The sequence below is a fragment of the Symphalangus syndactylus genome, chromosome 5 (assembly GCF_028878055.3).
Source record: "Symphalangus syndactylus isolate Jambi chromosome 5, NHGRI_mSymSyn1-v2.1_pri, whole genome shotgun sequence".
Classification (NCBI taxonomy): domain Eukaryota; kingdom Metazoa; phylum Chordata; class Mammalia; order Primates; family Hylobatidae; genus Symphalangus; species Symphalangus syndactylus.
Window position 1 is genome coordinate 154,836,508 of NC_072427.2, and position 19,950 is coordinate 154,856,457.

Genomic DNA, 19,950 nt, shown 5'->3' on the forward strand with positions numbered 1-19,950 from the left:
TAACAAACTCCCAGGTGATTCTAAAGGCAGCCAGGATTGAGAGGCACTAGACTAGAGGATTTCCAAGGTCCCTTCCACCTCTAAAATGCTGTGATTCCAATATCCTCTTTGAGCCAACCTGGGATTCAATATTGAAATTACTTTTGGATAAAGATACACTGACCCATTGCCTTCTCTTCCTCAATAAGCAGTTGCCGTCCTGGGCATTACTGAGTCAGAGAACGTCAAACCTGGAAGGGCCCCCAGAGATCATCCGAAAGGGATTTTCAGAATTCCTTCAGCTTCAGAACACTTTGTCCAAACCAAATCTTTACTGGAAGCCTATTTTGTAAAACAACAAAAGTAGAATATCTCCATGGCTGGGGGAAAGGGCATCTGCACCACTTCCCAGACCTCCTAGCCCTGAATTTGGTAGCCACCTCCCAGGCACCTGCTGGGGGCCCACAGGGTGTGAGAGTGTAGACAGGAAATGCTGAATTTAGCTATCTGCATGGAAGAAAGAACGCTGGAGCCTATCTTAATTTTTGTTGGTTTGTTTGTTTTTTTAGAGACAGCGCTTTGCTCTGTTGCCCAGGCTGGAGTGCAGCGGTGTGATCATAGCTCACTGTAACCTTGGCCTTCTGGGCTCAAGCAATCCTCCTGTCTCAGCTACAGGCATGTGCCACCAGGCTCAGCTAATTTTAAAACATTTCACAGAGGCAGAGATCCCACTATGTTGCCCAGCCTGGTCTCGAACTCCTGGCCTCAGGCAATCCTCCCGTCTTGGCCTTCTAAAGCACTGGGATTACAGGCATGAGCCATCACACCTGTCTGAGCCAACCTTAATTTGACAAAAAATAAATTCCAGAAAGGCTATATGTTTAAATGAGAGAAATCAAAAGGAAAAAATCAGAAGGAAGCTTAGGAATATAGCTTATGTGTTGAGGAGATTTCAAAAACAAAATGGGAAACTGAAAAGCCATTAAAAAAAGATAAACATGTCTGACTACATGAAATGAAGAAAAAAAATCTGTATGAAAACAAATACCCTAACAAGTCAAAAGACAAACGATAGACTAGGAAAATATATGTGCAAAATGTATGACAGAAGGCAAGTTAATACTCTGCACTGAGCTCCAGCACATTCATAGTGCAAAGACAAACCCAGCAGATAAAACAGCCAACGTTCTCTTCATTGACAGAACGAGAACCCTAAAGAGCCAACAAATGCACTTTACATCTATGCTATTCTGCCTCACAAACTCAAATTAAGAACAAATTCATAGCCAATGGAAAGATGCTTACTAGTAAATAGGAAAATGCAAATTAAAGTCACGCTGAGATGCCATTTCTCATCCATCAGACTGGTTGGTACCCATTAAAAAGACTGCTAACTATGAGTGCTGGTGAGGATGTGGAGAGAGGGGTGCCCTGACCCATTATCTGTGTAGATGTGAATTATGAAGTGTTTATGGAAATGTAAACCAAAAATAAAATTCTAAGCCCCCCAGTTGACTGAATGGACCCTCTTCTCAGCCAAGGGCATTCCAAAGAAACCTAGTTCAGGCCATGATGGGAAGTAGGGGTAGGACATGCCTCCTTATCCCCTCCTCCCTTAGGAATTCAGGCACAGCTGACCAGCATTAACACTTAACAGAAAACATTAAAACAGTCTTAACAGAGCTCTTGAGACTGAAAAAACAGACTCTTTGTAGCAATAAGACAAATTTGTAGCAAATTCCAACCTGACTCTAGTATCGCCTCACATGACAGGTAGCAGGCCCTGAAAGAAACTGAACTATCTTACAGCAAAATACATTTCTTTTATATATACTGGCCCTGCAAATATGTCTCAGAAATGGCCCTGGAAACTGTCTCTTGTGGGGAAAATCTACGTTCTGTAGAGAATCCTCTTCCTGTTTCAGGTCTTTTCCCTGATCCAGGAGAAAATCAGTTAAGAGTCTCTCACCTTTTTAAGTCTGATAAGAAAAACTTACAATCTATTCTCTCTGAAGCCTGTACCTGGAGGCTTCATCTGCATAATAAGGACCTTGGTCTTTACACCGTCTCATTTTAACCCAGACACTCCCTTCTACTGATTCCACGGCTTTTGATAATAACGACTCTTTCAACCAATTGTCAATCAGAAAATCTTTAAATCCACCTGTGACCACCATATTTCAAATTGTCCCACCTTTCCAGATTGAACCAGTGTACACCTCGGTTCAGTCTCACTTTCTTACTTACATAAGTCACTGATGTCTCATGTCCCCTTAAAACGTATAAAACAAAGCTGCAGCCCAACCACCTTGGGTACATGTTCCTAGCGCCTCTTAAGGCTGTGCCTCAGGCCACGGTCACTCACATTTGGCTCAGAATAGATCTCTTCAAATATTTTACAGAGTTTGACTTTTTTCTTCAACAGAAGCATTGTTTTTAGTGTGGTGGTGGAGGGGGGAAATGCAAACAGCCCAAGTCCTCGTCAGTCAGGAAATGGTTGAATAAGCTGTAATACCTTCAACCATACCATGGAATTACGCCACCTATTCAAAAAGAACTAGTTAGCAGTCTAGCTCTCAGTCTGATGGATTTCTACAACATATTGTTAAATGAGAAAAGCAAGTTGCAGAGAAATATATAAAGAGTGATCCCAATTTTATAAAATAAAAAATGACTCCTCTCACCAAATGCAAATTCTTTGCATGTGTACTCTATTTATATATGAATGCCAACTCAACTATTAACATTGGCTACCTCAGCAGATGAGGGCAGGGAAAAAACACGGAGGTAGGAAAGGAAAAGGGAAAGCAACGCTTAGGGTAAAATGTTGACTGACAATGTTAAATATAAATTCCCATGTGTGATATTACTGTAAATCCATTAAAACTGAATATGAACCTAGGTAAGAGCTGGAAGATGTCAGAAATCAACACAGAGGGTGTTAATCTATTCACGAGGAAGCCACTCCCATGGCCCAGATACCTCGAGTCAGGCCCCACCTCCAGCTCTGGGACCGAATTTCCACATGAGTTTGGAGGGGACAAACATTCAAACCATAGCAGAGAACATTCACGTCAAGAAAGGCCCAAGCTCCTGTTTGGTTGTAGCTGGAAAGGAGCCACACTGAGACTGTGGGCAGAGGGATCATTGCCTAGGTCATCCTCGGACGCTGCCTCCAAGCTTCTTCCTGAATCCTTAGTCTTCAGGCCATAGCCTTCCGCTCTCTCTCTGCCTTGCTCTCTCCCCACCCTCCCTGGAACACTGCCACCATAGCAGACGGACACTGGACACCAGGGGCTGGCAAGGTGAGCAGGGGACAGGAGGTAAGGGACGGGATCTCTTGGTGGCACCAACCTGAGGTTGTTTCCAGGATGTCCCATCAGAATGTGTCCACCTGGGAGGCAGGGGACCGTGGGCACAACCTGCTTCTGTCCACAGACCCCAGAGTAAGGCTTTCTCACCTCAGGAGGGCTGGCTTGAGGTCCTGCCACCACCCTCACACCCCAGTGAAGCTTTGTGGGGTCCATGCCAGGTGCACTAGTTCTCCACAAGTGGATCACAATCCCTGTGTGCATTCATTTAAGTCCTTATCTCTCAAAGCCTCAGTTTTCTTGCCAGTAAAGCTAGGATAATAGTAGCTCCTGCATCTTGCAGGGCTTTTAGCGAATGGCAAGGCACATTATAAAGGCAAAGGCCACACAAAAGCGCCTTTTATTCATTCACCTTCCTGACCCAGCCCTTTTATTTCATCTGTGCAAATGACAGAAAGAAAGGAAGTATTTCTTCCTCAGATAATGCTTCTTGCATTCTTGAAATCAACCAGTGCTGCATTTTGTGAGCACCAAGAGGCAGAAAATGTCTCCTCAATAAAGCAGGAACCAGCTGTTCTCAGAACCTGCTTCCCAGGGGCTCCACACTCAACACGCTCAGCTCTCTGTACCTGATTCGTCACACCAGGGCAGATGGTGGCATGCAGCATCTCTGCATCCCTATTTCATTGTGGTGGAAACTGAGGCCTAGTGCAGAGTGAGACAAGGTCCCAGCAGGTCGAGCAAATCCCTGAGATGCAGAGCCTTTAGGGAGAGGGCCCAGGACCCAGATCTCGGCTGCTCCCCATCACTGCTGGAGAAGTAAAGAAACGAGGGAGGTCCCCGTAGGCCCGAGTGCAATCACCACACTTGGGGTGGGGGCAGCAGGGGGGCCATTCAAGTGCCTCAGGCCTTTGGAACCATACAGCCCCCGATCTACCTCACAGCACGAGCCTGGGAGGGGCATTCTCAGAGCCCCTGTGACGCACAAGTCTGGGGGTACCAATCACATTCTAGTCGTGGGAACCACAGCCCAAGGCTGTGCCCTGCGTGTTCTGCGGCTGGAGGGGCCGAAGGAAGCTGGCAATGGAAGGACCCTATGAAAAAGGAACATGGCCATTCTCGGTCTCTGGCTTTTTCTCTTCCAAAAGCCAAGAACTGAGACTGGGTCATGTTCCTTGAGGGAAGCCTTCTTGAGGGAAGCGTACAGAATCCCAGCCAAAGACTTTTTCCAGGGCCAGTGGCTTGAAGCAGAGTTCAGTCCCCTGTGGCTTCAGCAATCCCAAATCCCCCATATTGATGAGTTCTGATGGGGCAGCTGGGCTGTTGGATGGATGTGGTAAAACCTAAACATGAGGTTGTCTGTGGGCCCAGAATGAGGTTTTTATGTGCTGGGGATCCCTAGTCGTGCTGTGAGGCTGGGCTGGGCAGGAGCTTGCAGCACTCTGGGAATGAGACTGGAGCAGGGCAGGAGGCTGTGTTCCTTGAAGATGGGAGTCAACGGTCTGCACGGGAGGCAGCGTAGACCTGAAGGAAGAGGGGAAGCTAGGGGTCAGTCAGGAAAGAACCCTGTTTCTTTCTTTTCTTTTCTTTCTTTCTTGTTTTTTTGAGACAGAGTCTCACTCCATTGCCCAGCCTGGAGTGCAGTGGCACGATCTCAGCTCACTGCAACCTCCAACCTCCAACCTCCCAGGCTCAAGCACTCCTCCCAAGCAGTTGGGACCACAGGCATGTGCCACCACACCCAGATAATTTCTTTTTGACTTTTTTGTAGAGACAGGGTTTCATCATGCTGCCCAGGCTGGTCTCAAACTCCTGGGCTCCAGTGATCCATCTGCCTTGGCCTCCCAAAGTGCTGGGATTACAGGCATGAACCACTGCGCCGGGCCTCCCTGTTTCTTAAAGAACCAGGAAGATGAGGGAGTAGCGCTGCCAGAGGAGCAACAGCCAGGGCCAGCTGGCCAGATGGGGAAGGAGCATCAAGTGCAGCAAGGAGCTGAGGAAAGCCACAGCCAGAGCCAAGCTCACAGGATTACGGGAGGCTGTGTGCTATAACTTCCCACATCTATATTTAGTTTCAGACTCAGGATTCCACTGCATGGCCATAAAAATAGTTGAGTGGTTTAGAAGAACTGATGAAGAGTGCAGTACCACAGTGGGAGAAGCAGGAGAGGGCTTGAGCAGGGGGGACTCCCAGCAGGAGAATAAAGGAGGCCAAGCCGGAAGCCCCAGGGGGCAACTGTGAAGGAGGATCCCCCTCCCTTCACCAGGCTGAGGACAGCAGACTGAATCCCCAGCCTTCAGAAGGAAACAGCCAGGGAACCTCTCTAAACGAGCTGCCTTGAGCTCCAGGAGAAGGGAGAAATCATAAAATTGCTTCTGGTCACCTGCCCCATCCCCACCCATCTTGGTACCACCATCACTACTGCTGGTGGAGCCTGAAGACTGGATTTCTTTTTTTCCACTTTCTCTTAACTTTCTCACCTCCTCCAAAGAGCCTTTTCTATTTAAACTTAATAAATAGGAGGAAAAGAAACCCTTAATTTTTCAGAAATCTCTGATTCCTGGGGTGAGGAGGAGGAGGGGATAGCCAAAACAACTTTGAAAAACAAGAACAAGTTGTAGGACTTCACTGGGTGGTTTCAAGACTGCAAATGAAGCTACCATAATTAAGACAGTGCAGTGGTGGCATAAGAATAGACATACAGATTGACTGAACAAAAAGAGAAGCCAGAAATAGATCCATACATATACACAAATTGACCCTTGGTAAAAGTACCAAGGTCATTCAACAAGGAATGATAAACTTTTTAACAGATAGTGCTGAAACAACTGGATATCCAGAGGCAAAAAAATAGACTTCAATCCACGCCTTATACCATACATAAAAATTAAAAAAATAGATCATAGACTTAAAATAACAGGTAAAACCATAACTCGTCTCAAAGAAAACATAGAAGATAATATGTGGCTTTAGGATATGCAAAGATTTCTTAGGACCAGAAAGCACAAACTGTGAAACAAAAAAATTGCTAAGTTAGACTTCATCAAAATGAAAAAAGTACATAAATTTTTCTCTTTGAAGAACTGCTACAACTCAATAATAAAAAGACAAACAACCGGATAGGAAAATGTACAAGAGATTTGAACAGACACTTCTCCAAAGGAAACATACTAAGGACAAACAAGCACATTACAAGATGTTCAACATCACTAGTCATTAGGGAATTGCCAATTAAAACCACAAGGAGATACTATTACACACCCACCCACTAGAATGAATAAAATTTGTGTCTGACAAAACCAAGTGTTGACAAGGGTGCAGAGCACCTGGAACTCTCATACACCTCTGAAAGGAAGGCAAAATAGTGCCACACTTTGGAAAACAGTCTTGCAGTTTCTTCTAAAGTTAAACATACATTTATCATATGCCCTTCCAATTGCATTCCTAGGTATTTACCCAGGATAAACAAAAAGTTATACTGATACGAAACTATTCATGCATGTAAAAAACCACCCAGAAACACTGTAAATGTCCACTAACTGGCAAATGGATAAATTGTGGTATGTCCATTCAATGTAACACTATTCAGAAATAAAAAGGAACAAGCTTACTGATACATCAACCAACATGGATGAATTTGATAAATGTTGTATTAAATAAAGGAAGGTGTCCACAAAAGACTCCATATTGTATGATTCCACTTATATAATATTCTAGAAAAGGCACAACTATATTGACAGAAAGAGGTAAGTTTCAGCAATGCAGGAAGGAAGGGATGAACTGTAAAAGGGAACAAAGAGTCACCTGGGTGATGAAAATGTTTGTATCTTGATTGAGATAGTTGTTACACAAGTGTAATGTTTCAAAACTCATCAGGTTATACATGTAAAATGGCTGAATTTTATTGTATCTAATTTTAGCTTAATCCAACTGATTTTTAAAAAGAAAAAAGACCAAAATCTTTTCCTCTTCCTTCTCATTTCTTGCTACTTTATCAAGAGGCTTTAGAATAATTTCCTTTCTAATTTCCCGCCACCCATTGCCCCCAGACCACCTAATGATTAACCACCTTCCAAGCAGCAGAAAAAGACACTATATTTTTCTTTCCTTTCAACTGCTAGATTGTATTTTCAGAGACTAGATGGTTCATCACTGAGCCAAAGGAGTCCAGGGGGCCAGAAACTGGGACAATGAGAAAATTGGGGGTGGGGATGGCTGAATGGGGGAAATTTGGGGCCTGGGCCTAAGGGCTGAGAGTCCCTAGAAGGTGTGATAGAAACAGCTCTGGGCCAGAGATGCAGACCCAGCCCCGACTCTATGCTCACCTTTGGGAGGGTCAGGTCATGGTAAACAAGGCTCCTACACCTGCCTTATTTATTTTACTGAACTGTGGGGGATTCATATTCAAGTAAGACTTGAATATGAAACTACCTTGAGAAAAACATAATAAACGCTGCACAAATGCAAAACCTTATAATGAATATTACTGATATTATTAGTCTCTGCTACTGAGAAGCTCAGCAACCACAATTCTCTTGCAAACAGAGCCCCACCAGGACGCCATCTCAACTTCCTTCTTTCTGGTCCCTATTTTCTTCTCCAGGCCTGGGGGCTGTGGAGGGACAGGTAGATTTCCTTTGCTCATTGGTGCAATCTACCACTGCACAGTCTTCCACAGAGAGTTTTGGGAAGATCTTAATAAGGCAAGCAATTACAGCTGTTCCAGAAGCCGGGGCAAAAGGCTGTAGAAAACATTGGCCTGTTGGTATCCAGACCCAGTTGGCCAGCCAGGTTCCGTGTTCTGCCCCAAGCCTGCCAGAGGATGTAATCTCCACGGGGTCCTCCTGCTTTCCAGGACTTGCTTCTCTTTGATTCTCTGCTCACTTTCCTTTGGTGGGAGCTTTGAAGTTCTTCTAGTCCATGCCTCTGCCATCAAGGAAAAGAAGGATAACAGAGTCCTAGGAAAACAGTGACCTGCCCCTTTATTATTCAGTGAGGTTTTTCCTGAAAACACACTGTACGTCTTTCAGATGTTCATAAAAGAGTTTGAGTTTGGTCTTGCAGTAACCCAGTGTTTTTTCTCTTGTACTCCGAAGAGGTCCAGTGCCCCACCGGCTGCCGCAGGGACCATATTAAGGTTAAGAGGAAAATGGAGAAGGCAGAGCATAGAACCTTACATTCAACTAACGAAGCTCTGATTTGGTTAGTTTTATGTCTTAGGAATATCCGTTAGGTTTAATTAAAAAAAAAAAGTTTCCTTTTTTAAGAAACAGTTGAGAAAACATGCTTCTAACCTGAAGCCCTCCTGCTGCAACTACGGAAGCCAGCTCTGCTGTGTCCAGTCGTGCCGGCTTCGAGAGGCGCCGCCTGCCCCTCCCTGCAAGGGCCTGCCCCGTAGCCCTTTCAGTGAAGCCTGCGGGAATCCTTCCTGAGGAATCCTACCTAACTGCACTTATACAATGGAACTTCTTTAAAGGACTGTATAAGGATGAAATGAGTTAAAACACTTCGAAAGCCCTTACAACAGAACATGGCTTAATACATGGTAGCTGTGATGAATGTGTCCTACTTCTGATACCTTTGATCTCAAGGAAGATCTGTTTGCCTTCTCTCCAAGCCCCATCGATCTTTACCCCCTTTCCTCCCCCACTGGTCTTCAATGTCATTATTTTCATAGGCACTTTTTCTTCAGCATATAAACATGCTCAAATCTCTCGTCCTAAAACCATGATTATTCCCTACAACTCTGCTCCCCTGGTTACAACTCTCTTTCCTTCTGCAGTCAGTCTTCCAAAAAGTTGTCTGCTTGTGTGAGCTTCCTTTCACCTTGTTCTCTTGCCAACTTGCTGTCATCTGGGTTCTTCTCCCAGAGGCCTAGCAGAATTTAATCTAGGGAGGTCCCTAGTGATCTCCTAGTTGACAAATCTAAGAACTTCTCAGTATCTAACTGACTTTACTTTTCTGTAGTATACATTGGCCCAAATCTCCTGTTTGAAACACTCCCCTCCCTTGACTTTCAGAGAAGTGTTCTGCCCTGGTTTTCCTAGTACTTTTTTTGCGTGGTGATGAGAGGAAATCAGCCTTCATGCTGGGAGGAAGCCCAAATGACTCCATGGAGAGGCGTGCATGGAAAGGAACCAACAGCCAGCCCCAGCTTGACAGCCGCTCGATGACCATCCTGATAATGAACCTCCAGCCTCCAAGCCCCTCTAGCGGATATGATGCAGAACAGAAAAAAGCTGTCCCCAGTAAGCTCTGCCAAAACTACAGATTTCTGAGGAAAACAGAGATCTGTTTTGTTATTTTGAGTTTTGAGGTAGCTCCCACAGCATGTTGTTGGTGATTTGCCTCTGGTCCTAGGAGTACACCTGCACATGGCTGAGAGGGAGCCACAGAATACTTTGGGGAAGGAATTTCATGGAGGCCCTTCCTCGAACCACAGGAGAGAGCACAATTTGATGGAGAGCCAGTAGGCCTTCCCAGATCTAAGGAGCTGGGGGGAAGATCTGCATGGCATCCTTGCCCTTCCAATAGATGGCTGTGGAATTGCAGGCAGATTATCTGATCTTCTTCAGCCCCGGTCTCCTGAACTGTACAAGTGAGGTCATACAAGAAATGACCTCCTCAGGTTGTTGTGAAGGTCAAACAAGATACCTGTGTTGTGCTTAGTACAATACCTAGCACAGAGCAGGCACACACACACACAAATGCTTGTACTAGGTCGTGCACTGATACGGGGTAGGCAGGAGCTGTCTGGAGTTCAAAGTCCATCTGCTATTTTCCTGTTAATATCTTTGCCTGAGCCTCAGTTCCCTTACTCATAAAATAGGGTACTGACAGCATCTATCTCAAAGACTTATTGTGATGAGTAAATGAGCTAACAGATCTAAAATGCTTAGATTTGAGCCTGGTCCAATTAGTATGCCCTCACTGTCCCAGACCCGATTACTGCACACTCCAAAGCCTGACAGTATTATAGGGACAGCAAAACCTGCATCCATACCACCATGTTACAATTAGGAAACAGGCTAAAGGTGATGGCCATCTCAGCCAGTGATCCCAGGCTTCTCCGAAATCTAGACAACCAGAATCTGCCCAGCCTTCAGAGTCCAGTGCCAAAGACATTTCTCCCACAAAGCCTTCCCTTGTTTTGTGCTCACCCCCAACCCTGCTGGCCTCTGCCCCGCCTAGGCCAGAAGTGCCCACCTCTGAGCTCTTTCAGCAGCTCCCCTGAGACGCTAGTGGAATGCAACATCTATTTTTTCCACACTGTATCACTGATGTTTATATACATGTAATATCTTCCTATACTAGAATGAGTATTCCAGAGCCATGCCTGTGACCAATTCATCTCTACATCCAGTACAGAACATAGCCTGGCACATGGCTTAGAGCAGAAATGGCTTGTTGACTGAATGTGTGAATAAATCCCGATTCCTAAGGGTGCTGGAGAGAAATGGGGGATTAAGCGTGCACATATATGAAACACGCACATGCCTGGAAGCAAAGGCACAATACATGCTGGAGACACAGATCTACTCATCAGTACCAACACACGCTCAAGGCAGTACATCTCTAGAACTAATCCTCATTTTACAGATGAGGAGGCTCAGAGAGTCTAAGATATTTGCTCAATATCACAGCCTCGGCATCTACCTGGCAGTCTTGGGGGAGCTTAACTCAGAACAGGAAACCCAGGCTGTAACTTGACCATGCCAGGAGGCCCTAGCTTCCTTTTAGGCCATGCTCACCCCGCCACTGAGCCCAGCCCCAGAACAGTGAGAGCTTCCTGTCAGTCCTCGAGCTCCATGCCACTCTCTCTCTTCCTGCCCAGCAGGGTGGCACTGTCAGAAATGCCAGAGCCATTTAGTTGCCCAGCTTGAGGCCTAGTTCTTTGAACTCCAGCAGACTTTGCAGGGAGCCAAGAGGGCTCCCAGTGCCAGGCGTGGCAGCACAGCATGAATTGCAGAGCTGGGCCTGTGGCTGCATCCTGCCAGCTTCCCTCACAAGAGATCTCTGCATTACCTGGCAGATGGGTGCCTGGCAGCTAGGCCAAGCCAGCTTGAGAGGACGGATCAAGGCCATTGGGCCTCTGCCGGGCTCTGAGGCTGCTCTGCACCAAGTCCTGCCTCACAGCGCCAGGGCCGCATGCCTCCACAGCACTCCTAACCCACCCTTAGTCAGCTGTGGGCATGCAGTGTTTCTCCAGGAATGGTGAAGGCAAATCCTGACCAATAGCAACACTGCATTTATGCATGTTTCTGATTTGAAAAACATTTCTGAACATCCTAAGAGTAATCCCATGGAAAAATATTATACTAATGATAATTGATGTCATTATTATTGTTAATGCCTTTTGAGGCTAAGGGAGGTTTGACGACCTCCCGAGGACCCACAGCTCTGACTTTTCTTGCTGCACACTGCTTTCGGCATCCATTCTCACTGCACCCCTTGAGCCCAGGCATCTGCAGAGGAGGTGGCCTCTGGGCTGTGAGTGGAAGAGCCTTGATCTCACCCTTCATAGCACCGTCAGACTCTTGAAGTTTGACAGAAACATCAAAACCTACCCAGCCAATCCCCAATTCCAGAGCTTCAACTGACCTTCTAGCATAGACTGCTCAGGTACCCCAATCACATACCCACAAAAACAGCTGTTTGCTTCTGGTGAATCTGCTAAACCCAGATGCTCAACATATTCATACACACCTGCTTGGGTGCACAAAGATGTGTACACACAAACATGCACCCGTACCTCTTGGTGGACACACATATGCATGCATGCTTCACTTCATGCACTCATTCAGAGCTCTTATAACAATGCACATAGGTCCTAAGTAAACTCCCCAAACCTATGCACACACCATCCTGCACATGTGCGCACACTCCTGGATTTGTAAATGCATACATACATACATATTCTCACATACAACCCTGCCTGTGCACATATGTGCGTGCATACATGCACACATGCAGAGCTGAGAACAAGGATGTTTTGTCCACTATATGAACCCTCCTGACCATATGGGCCACGCAGGGATGTGATGTCCCATGGGGACCTGTAAACCATTCATCTTGTGGCTACACGTCGGTGGTACTCTGCCAGTCATCAAGCCCAGTCCTGCCAGGCTGGGCACTGAGATGAGTGGGCCACGGGCCAAATTCAGAGCTGCAGCAACATGAACAACTGTCATATGGGCATGATGCCACCAGCCTTTCTGTTCCTGGACAATGGTCTCTGTCCCAGATTAGACTTTGCCTGGGGGAAGCACTTCCCACACCACAGGGGACTCCTCTTAGAGTGAGGACAGCTATGCCAGGGTGTAAGAAGCTCACACATGAATCCTGAAGATGTCACTTTAGCTGAGTGACCTTGGGTGGATCACCTTAACCTCTTTGAGCCTCAGTTACTGCCTCTGTGAAGTAGGGATTGTAGTATCTTCCCGTCAGTATCATGTGGATAACAAATGCACAGCAATGTCGAGCACACAGCAGAAATCAGGCACATGGATGTTGAAAGGAAGGTTGGATAAATGAGTGGACACCAAATGGGTGTGCTCCGCGCTCCGGGGCTCCCTGCTGAACTGCTCTCCCTTCTCTGCCGTTGAATTCCTAGGCTGTGTTTTCTATTGTGGATCACATCATCCCACTGCTCAACTCCCCTCCCCCCGCCTTCCCGTCAACCTCCCTCCCCACGAACTCCCTCAGAAGGCCCACTGTGACGCCATCTCCTCTCCCTGTCTCTTTCCTCCCTCTCTTGCTCCCCTCTGGCCCCCCTTCCCTTTTTCTGTTCTTTGAACACATGCATTTCCTTCAGCCCCAGGGCCTTTACACGGAATGCTTTCCCCTGAGGTCTTCACATACTCTGTTTTATTTCATCTCTCTGCTCAGATGCCACCCCCTAAGTGAGGACTTCTCTTCAGAGCTGTCCTCCCCCTAGCCACCCCCATACTTTTCTTCTAGTCCTTGGGAATTTCTGTTACACGTGTGTGAATTTTCTTATTAAATTTCTGCCTTCTCCTCTTGAATGGGAGCTCCATGACGGCAGGGGCTTTGTTTGACTTGTTCACTGCGAATTCCTGTACCTACAGCAGAGCCTGACATGCCGTAGGTGCTCAACAAACTTGTAAAATGAACGTATACATATGATTCTTGCCCTTGAGGAACCTAAACAGAATTTCTCATCCCTAAATGACAATGCCACGCTCAGCTGCCCTCCTCTCCTTTCTCCTGTACAGCCCAGCTCATCACATTTTAATTTTTTCCCTAGCCTCAGCCAGCCTAATTACTCACAGCACCCGTGTGAACGCTGGTGTATGCGATGATAAGTGTGTCCAGGCTGAAATATCCTAATGGTTTTCCAGCAGGGAGCTGCGTCAGAACCTCCTGAGGGCCTCACTGCAAGCATTTGTGGCTGTCTTCTTTCCCCTGACCCCTGCTGAACAACAGTCTCCAGTGCTGAGGCTGGGCCATGTGGATTCGGAAAAAACTTCTCCTGGAGATTTGGATGCGTGTTACTGTAGTTGTCTGCAGGGTGGCCATGGAGAGTAGAGGCTAGGAGCACTGCCTGCCAGGGTCACACTGCCTGAGTGTGAATCTGCACAAGCAACCTCATGTTGCTTGGAATATAGAATGGAGCCTAGCTCAGGAAGGTGTCATTAGGACACACTGAGAGAAAGTTTGTAAAGTGCTTAACACCGTGCCTCACTCAGAGTAAGTGCATGGTCAATGTTAGCTTTCATTAAATGATGACTTTCCTCCAGGAGTGATGTAGTCATTCTCAGTTTCCCTACAGGAGTTAGGACAGGACCTTCGCTGTGGTGGACGGTCAGCATGTGTAGTTAGCTGACATGCTGCTGAAACAAGCATGGTATGACTTCTCCCATCTTAAAGAACAATCCTTTGTCTTGAACCCACTTCGTCCCTTCAGCTGTCACCCCATTTCCTTGCTTCTCTTTATAGCAAAACTCACCAGAGCTTTCTACAATTCCTCCCATTCTGGCATGTTTTACACATTTTATTAGGGCAATTTCAAACATATATTTTGCCAGTCTTCTACTTCCCAACTTTTTTGCTACAGTATTATAAAGCAAGCCCCAGAAATATCATTTCACCCACAATGTATCCCTCTAATAGGCAAGAATTTTAAAAAGATATGAGTATCATAATCATACCTAACTAAATTAACAATTTTCTAACATCACCTAATACTTCATCTATGTTCAAATTCCCCTGACTGTCTTAAAAATGTCTACTTCCAATTGCTTTGTCTAAATCAAGCCTGATCAAGGGTCCACATGTTCTATTTGGTTGATTTGTCTCTAAAGTGTCTTCTCCCTTCTCTCTCAAACCCACTAATCAAGCCTCCAAATCCACTCCCAAGACTACGCCTTTCAAGGTCACCAATTACCTGAATGTTGCTAAAGCTAATGGACAGTTCTCAGTCTGCATCCTCCACTTTTCCGCAGCCGTTGAAACGCTCTTTGCCAGAACATGAGGTGTTTCTCCTGGTTGTTCTCCCTCTGGGTGCTCCTTCTCAGCTCCCATGCCCACCTTTTAGTGTTGTGTGCACTGCAGATCTGCCCTGGGCCTCTTTCATCTTCTGTTTTCACTCCTTGGTGGCGTGGCCCAGTCTCAAGGCTTTAAAAGCATCCCAAAGTTATACCTCCAGCCCATTCCAAATGCCTACTGCACATCTCCTCTCAAACGTCTAAGAGCTGTCTCAAACGCCATCCATCAAATGCTCAAACTCTCCTCATCCGCCATGGACTTCTCCATCCCATCCTTCTAATAACTTTGGCCCCAAACCTTGAACTCATCCTCAACTCCTCTGTCTCACACCCCACACTGATCCCTCAGGAAGTACTGTTGTCTTGGCTGCAGATCATACTTTCATTGCTACTACTCTGGTCCAAGCAACTAGCATCTCTTACCTGGGCTGTGTAACAAACTACTACCTGAACTCCCTGCTTCTGCTTTCTTCCCTCTTCAGTCTATTCTCAAACCAGCATCCAAAGTTCCTTTTAAGCACCCTCTGCTCAAAGTCATCCACTGGTTCCTAGTTTTTCTGAAGGTAAAAGCCAAACACTTCCTAACAGACTCCAATGCCCTCAACAAGAAACGGGCGTTTTTGACAGGAAAATTCTTCACTGTGTGGTCTGTCCCACGCACTGCAGGGTGTTTGTCATGCCCTTACCCACTGCATGCCACAGAACAACAACCTTCCTCACCCAAGCCCCACCAGCCATTGTGACAACTAAAATGTACCCACACATTTCCAAATGCTTCCTGGTGGACCTGGAAATCGCAGTTGAGAATCTCTTACAAGATCTGCTATGCCCCTGCAGCCTCCTACCCTCCCATGCCCCACTGATCTCTCTGACTTGTCCTCGCACGCCTCTCCCTGTGCTCTCTGGGCCCTCGTCTTACTTGAACAACCTGGCAGGGTCCCACCCTTGGCCTCTATGCTAGCTGTTCGTTCTGCCAGGAACGCTTGTCCCTATACAGCCACAGAACTCCCTCCCTCCCCTTCTCCAGGACTTTGCTCAGGTGCTGTCTCCCCAGGGCACCCAGTTTGAAAGTGCAGATTCCTTTACTCTGGGTCTTTTATCTGCTTTTTCTCCAGAGCACTTATCCCATCAGATGCACTATAAGCTTTCATTAGTGATCTTATTTGTCTGTAAGCTTCATAAAGGAATTTGGGAGATTTTGTTCATTGCTATACCCCAGGGCCTAGAATAGTAACTGGCACACAGCAGATAATAAATATTTGTTAAGTGAAAGGAAGAATACAGATGCCAGGAAAATATATACTTACAGAAAGAAGAAAACAAGCTTTTCTAAGCCACAAAAATAAAGAATTAATTTCGTTCTTAGCAAGGACTTGTGTGTGCTTAGCCTGGGGTGAAAAGTAAGGAGTGAGGCTATAAGAACATCTATTTATTTATCAGATCTGTTCAGGAAGGCTTCCTGAAATTGATGGGGTTGTAGGACGCACCTTCGGCTGGTTTTGAGCCAGATAACACCCTGGTGGCTCCCCCAAACTTGATGACTGCTGACGATAAAGGGAGCCCCGGTGAACAAAAGTGAGCCAAGCTGGAGTTTTCAGACTGAGAAGCACTCGCTGAATCGTATTTCTGCTGCAACTGACCCATGTCTGTAGGAGGCTGCAGCAGCACGTCAGCCAAAGGGGCAAGTTCAAATGTAGCCACATCAGCCAGAGGGGCAAGTTCAAATGTAGCTGCTCAATAATACCTGCTTCCTCCCCTCCCTCGTCCTCGGAAAGCCCACCTTAAATAATTACTTGCCTTCCAAAACTCTCAGCAGACGGCAGAAAGGACCTAGCTTCACAGCCATACAGTGGAATATTTTGCAGCTATTAAAGAAGAATGTGGCAGCTCTTTTTATATTTAATAAGGAAAGATCACTAAGATACATTATTAGGGAACAAAACTCAAGGTGCAGAACAGCGTATAGTATACTAGTATCTCTGTAAAAAGAAATAAACATTTTGCTTGAATGTACATATCATATAGCTGGAAAGACATGAGAAATAATAGTGGTTGCTGGAAGGTGTGGGGGTGGGGAGGAATTCCAGTGGTTAGGAAACAAGGATGGGGGAGATGCTTTTTACTGTAAACTCTTCTTTTAAATCTTGTACTAGGTCAATGTATTGTCTATTTGAAAAGAGTAAATCAAGCTACTCTGGAGGCTGAATTGGGAAGACTGCTTGGGGCCAGGAGTTCGAGACCAGCCTGGGCAACACAGGGAGGCCTCCGTCTCTACAAAAACAAAAAAAAATTAGCCAGGTGTTGCGATGCATGCCTGTAGTCCTAGCTACTTGGGAGGCTGAGGTGGGAGGATCACTTGAGCCCAGGAGTTCGGCAGAGAGCAATGATTGTGCCACTGTACTCCAGCCTGGGTGACAGAGTCACCATCTCTTAAAGAAAGGAAAAGATGAATTACATTAAAAGCAAATTACATTAGCAATTTTGTGTGTATGTTAAAAGCCACCTGCACAAGTACAGGTGGCCAGAAGCCAGAGTCCTTCAAGTGAAAGGGCCCTGAGGCTTTAGCTGACCTCGTGTGTGATAGGTCCCATCTGTGGCTGGGGCTGAGAAGTGGGTCCCTAGCCACCGTCCAAAGCCAGGCAGGGCGTGAGGGAGGGTCTCCCTGTGCCCAAAGCTGGTCCTGCGCTGCAGGGCTCACTCCCAGGTCCTGTGTTCTGGGAGAGCAGTGACCCAGGGGAGGCCTCTCACCTTCAAAAAGCACTTTCTGCCACTGGAAGGGTCCCCAAAATGACAGCAGCTACCACGCGTTGAGCCCTCACTGCGTGCCAGGCACTTGGCTTGCCTGACGCTTTACTGGCATCACCCCTGAATTTTCCCCGCAATCCCAGGAGGGTGGTACTATTCGCATTCCTTATTTTACGAACGGGAAACGCGAGGCTCTCACTGCTTGAGATCACACAGCTAGTAAACGACCGAGTGAGATTCAAACCCAGGGCCCCACTCAGAACTATTATGCTGCACCGCAGGCTGAGGAGACCTACAGCCCTGGGAATTCTAAGACTGTGATGCGATAAAATACAAATACAAACATGGGAAGGCTAAGATAAGGCTGGGAGTTTTAAATTTATTTTTTTGCTGAGGTGTCTTGGGTACAAAGAAGACCAGGAAAGGTGGATGCTGAGTAGAATTTGGACCTCGGTGTCACCGTCCTCATCCCCGACCCCTCCTAGCCGCCCCCGCCTCAATGTCGCCTTCTTCTCCACGGGAATCTACTCACACCATCACACTAGCCCGGGCTGCGGCCCATGGAGGCCGAGGAGGGGCGCACATCCAGCATCCAGCACCCAGCCCGAAGGCCGGGGGAGCCCCGGGGCCCCGCTGCTTCCCGGGCTGGAGGCGGCAGGAGCAGCAGCGGCGGCGGCGGGCGGTGCCTCAGCGCGGAATCCCCTTCCGCGCCCCCTCGGGCTGGGAACGCGGGAGGAGTCGGCGCCCTGCGGGGAGACCCCAGACACCGTGGGCGGGCGGCTGTGCGCAGCCGGGCTGCGTGGGCGCGGGCAGCGGCGGTGGGGAGCGCTCCGCGCGGGGGGCGGGGGTTGGGGGGTGAGGGGCGCGGGGGCGCTGCGGGGCTGGGAGGCGGGGGCGCCCGGGCCGCGCTTCACTTAGGGGGTGACTCAGCAGCCGCCTTCCTCAACCGGGCGGGGCGGGCGCGCGGGGAGGCTGTGGGCGCGCGGGGAGGCTGTGGGCGCGCGGGGGGCTGTGGGCATGCGGCTTCCCCAAGCCGGGGTGCAGGTTCTCGCCGCCGCCCCCGCGAGGAAGTGCGAGGCTGGACGCTGGGAGGGGGCGCGTGGGCCGGGAGATTCCTTCTCGCCTGCCGGCTGCTAGCCAGCCCGCTCACGCAGCCGAGATCCCGACTCCACGTTCCCTCCCCACGGAGGAGCCCGGGGAGCGCGCACAGAGGAGGAAAGGCTTTCCCCAGGCTGGCCCGGCGAGGGTCGGGGGCGGAGGGGCTGAGGAGACACCCCAGGAAGGCCAGCTGCACCCGAGTCCTCCCCTGTTGCTGCTCCCGGGTTTGACGCATTCATGGTCGGAGGGGGCCGACTGGAGGTTCCTAGGGTCTTAGATGTGGAAGTCCTTGCAGAATTTACCTCGTTCTGCCCCAGGGTCCCCGGGGGTCTGCCACCTTTTGTTCTTGAAAGGGAGCGATCCCCCTCTCCTGAGCCAGCTGGAGCGTCCTTTCTGTGGCTCTTGCCATGTAGAAGTCTTTTTTCATATCTAAGCTCGGTCCTTCCTGCTGCGGTGACCCCCTCTGCTTTGCCAGACTTGGCGACCTGGTAGAGTGGGCAAGAAGGGGGACCGAGCATGGCCCCATTGAGCAGGAGGGGAAATCAAGGCCCAGAGAAGGGGAGGGATTTGCTTCAAGCTTATAGCTGGGGGTGTGTGAGACGGCTGCTGACCTCAGTACTCAGGGGTTCTGGCCTCTAGGTCAGAGTCTGCAGCTGCTTGAAAAGATAATATTCCTCCCTGGTGCTGCCCAGCGCAGTGCCTCTACCTCTCTGGAAATCCCTTTGGCCTTCTCTGATGGGTTCTTATCATGCATTAAGTAGCATCAAGAATGTCATAGAAGCCAGATGATGCCCATTCGGAAGCATCCAGGGTAAAGACCAGGCTATGCACAGGAAACACGGAGACTAGACCCAAGCAGGAAATTCCCAGCCGCTTTGCAGAGTTTTTGTTGCTGCTGTTTTTAAATAATCATTGGTTGATTTGATGCATTGAATGAAAATTGTGGTAGATAGGAATCGTTCATCAAGGAAGAAATTGTGGAGCTCCCTTGTCTCTCTGCCTGGGAGGGGGAGTGCATTCCTGATTGGAGGCAAGTGGTTGGCTGGTTTGACCTGGTGCATCCAAAGCCCTGAGAGGTCATTGGCACCAGGCCCTGGCCACAGCTAGGCCGAGATATCCTGCAGGGAAAATCACACTACAGCTTTCTGTGTGTCTTACTGCCCTGTACCTGAGCTGTGAGACACTATACCTCCATAGAGTTCCAGTGGCACAGCCCCTGTACCTGTCCCCTTCCACACAGCCTTCTTCCCAGGAGCTCACTCCTCTGGGGCCTGGTCTCCTGCATGCTCCAGACAGAGTGGGTATGGAG

At 48.1% G+C, this 19,950-nt stretch overlaps 1 protein-coding gene across 4 annotated transcripts in view; it reads right to left on the reverse strand.

The window, feature by feature from the left end:
* The window catches only part of IQSEC3 (IQ motif and Sec7 domain ArfGEF 3), a 112,098-nt gene that overhangs the window by 83,036 nt on the left and 9,112 nt on the right, over positions 1 to 19,950 (reverse strand). The gene's annotated exons all lie outside the window — the stretch shown is intronic.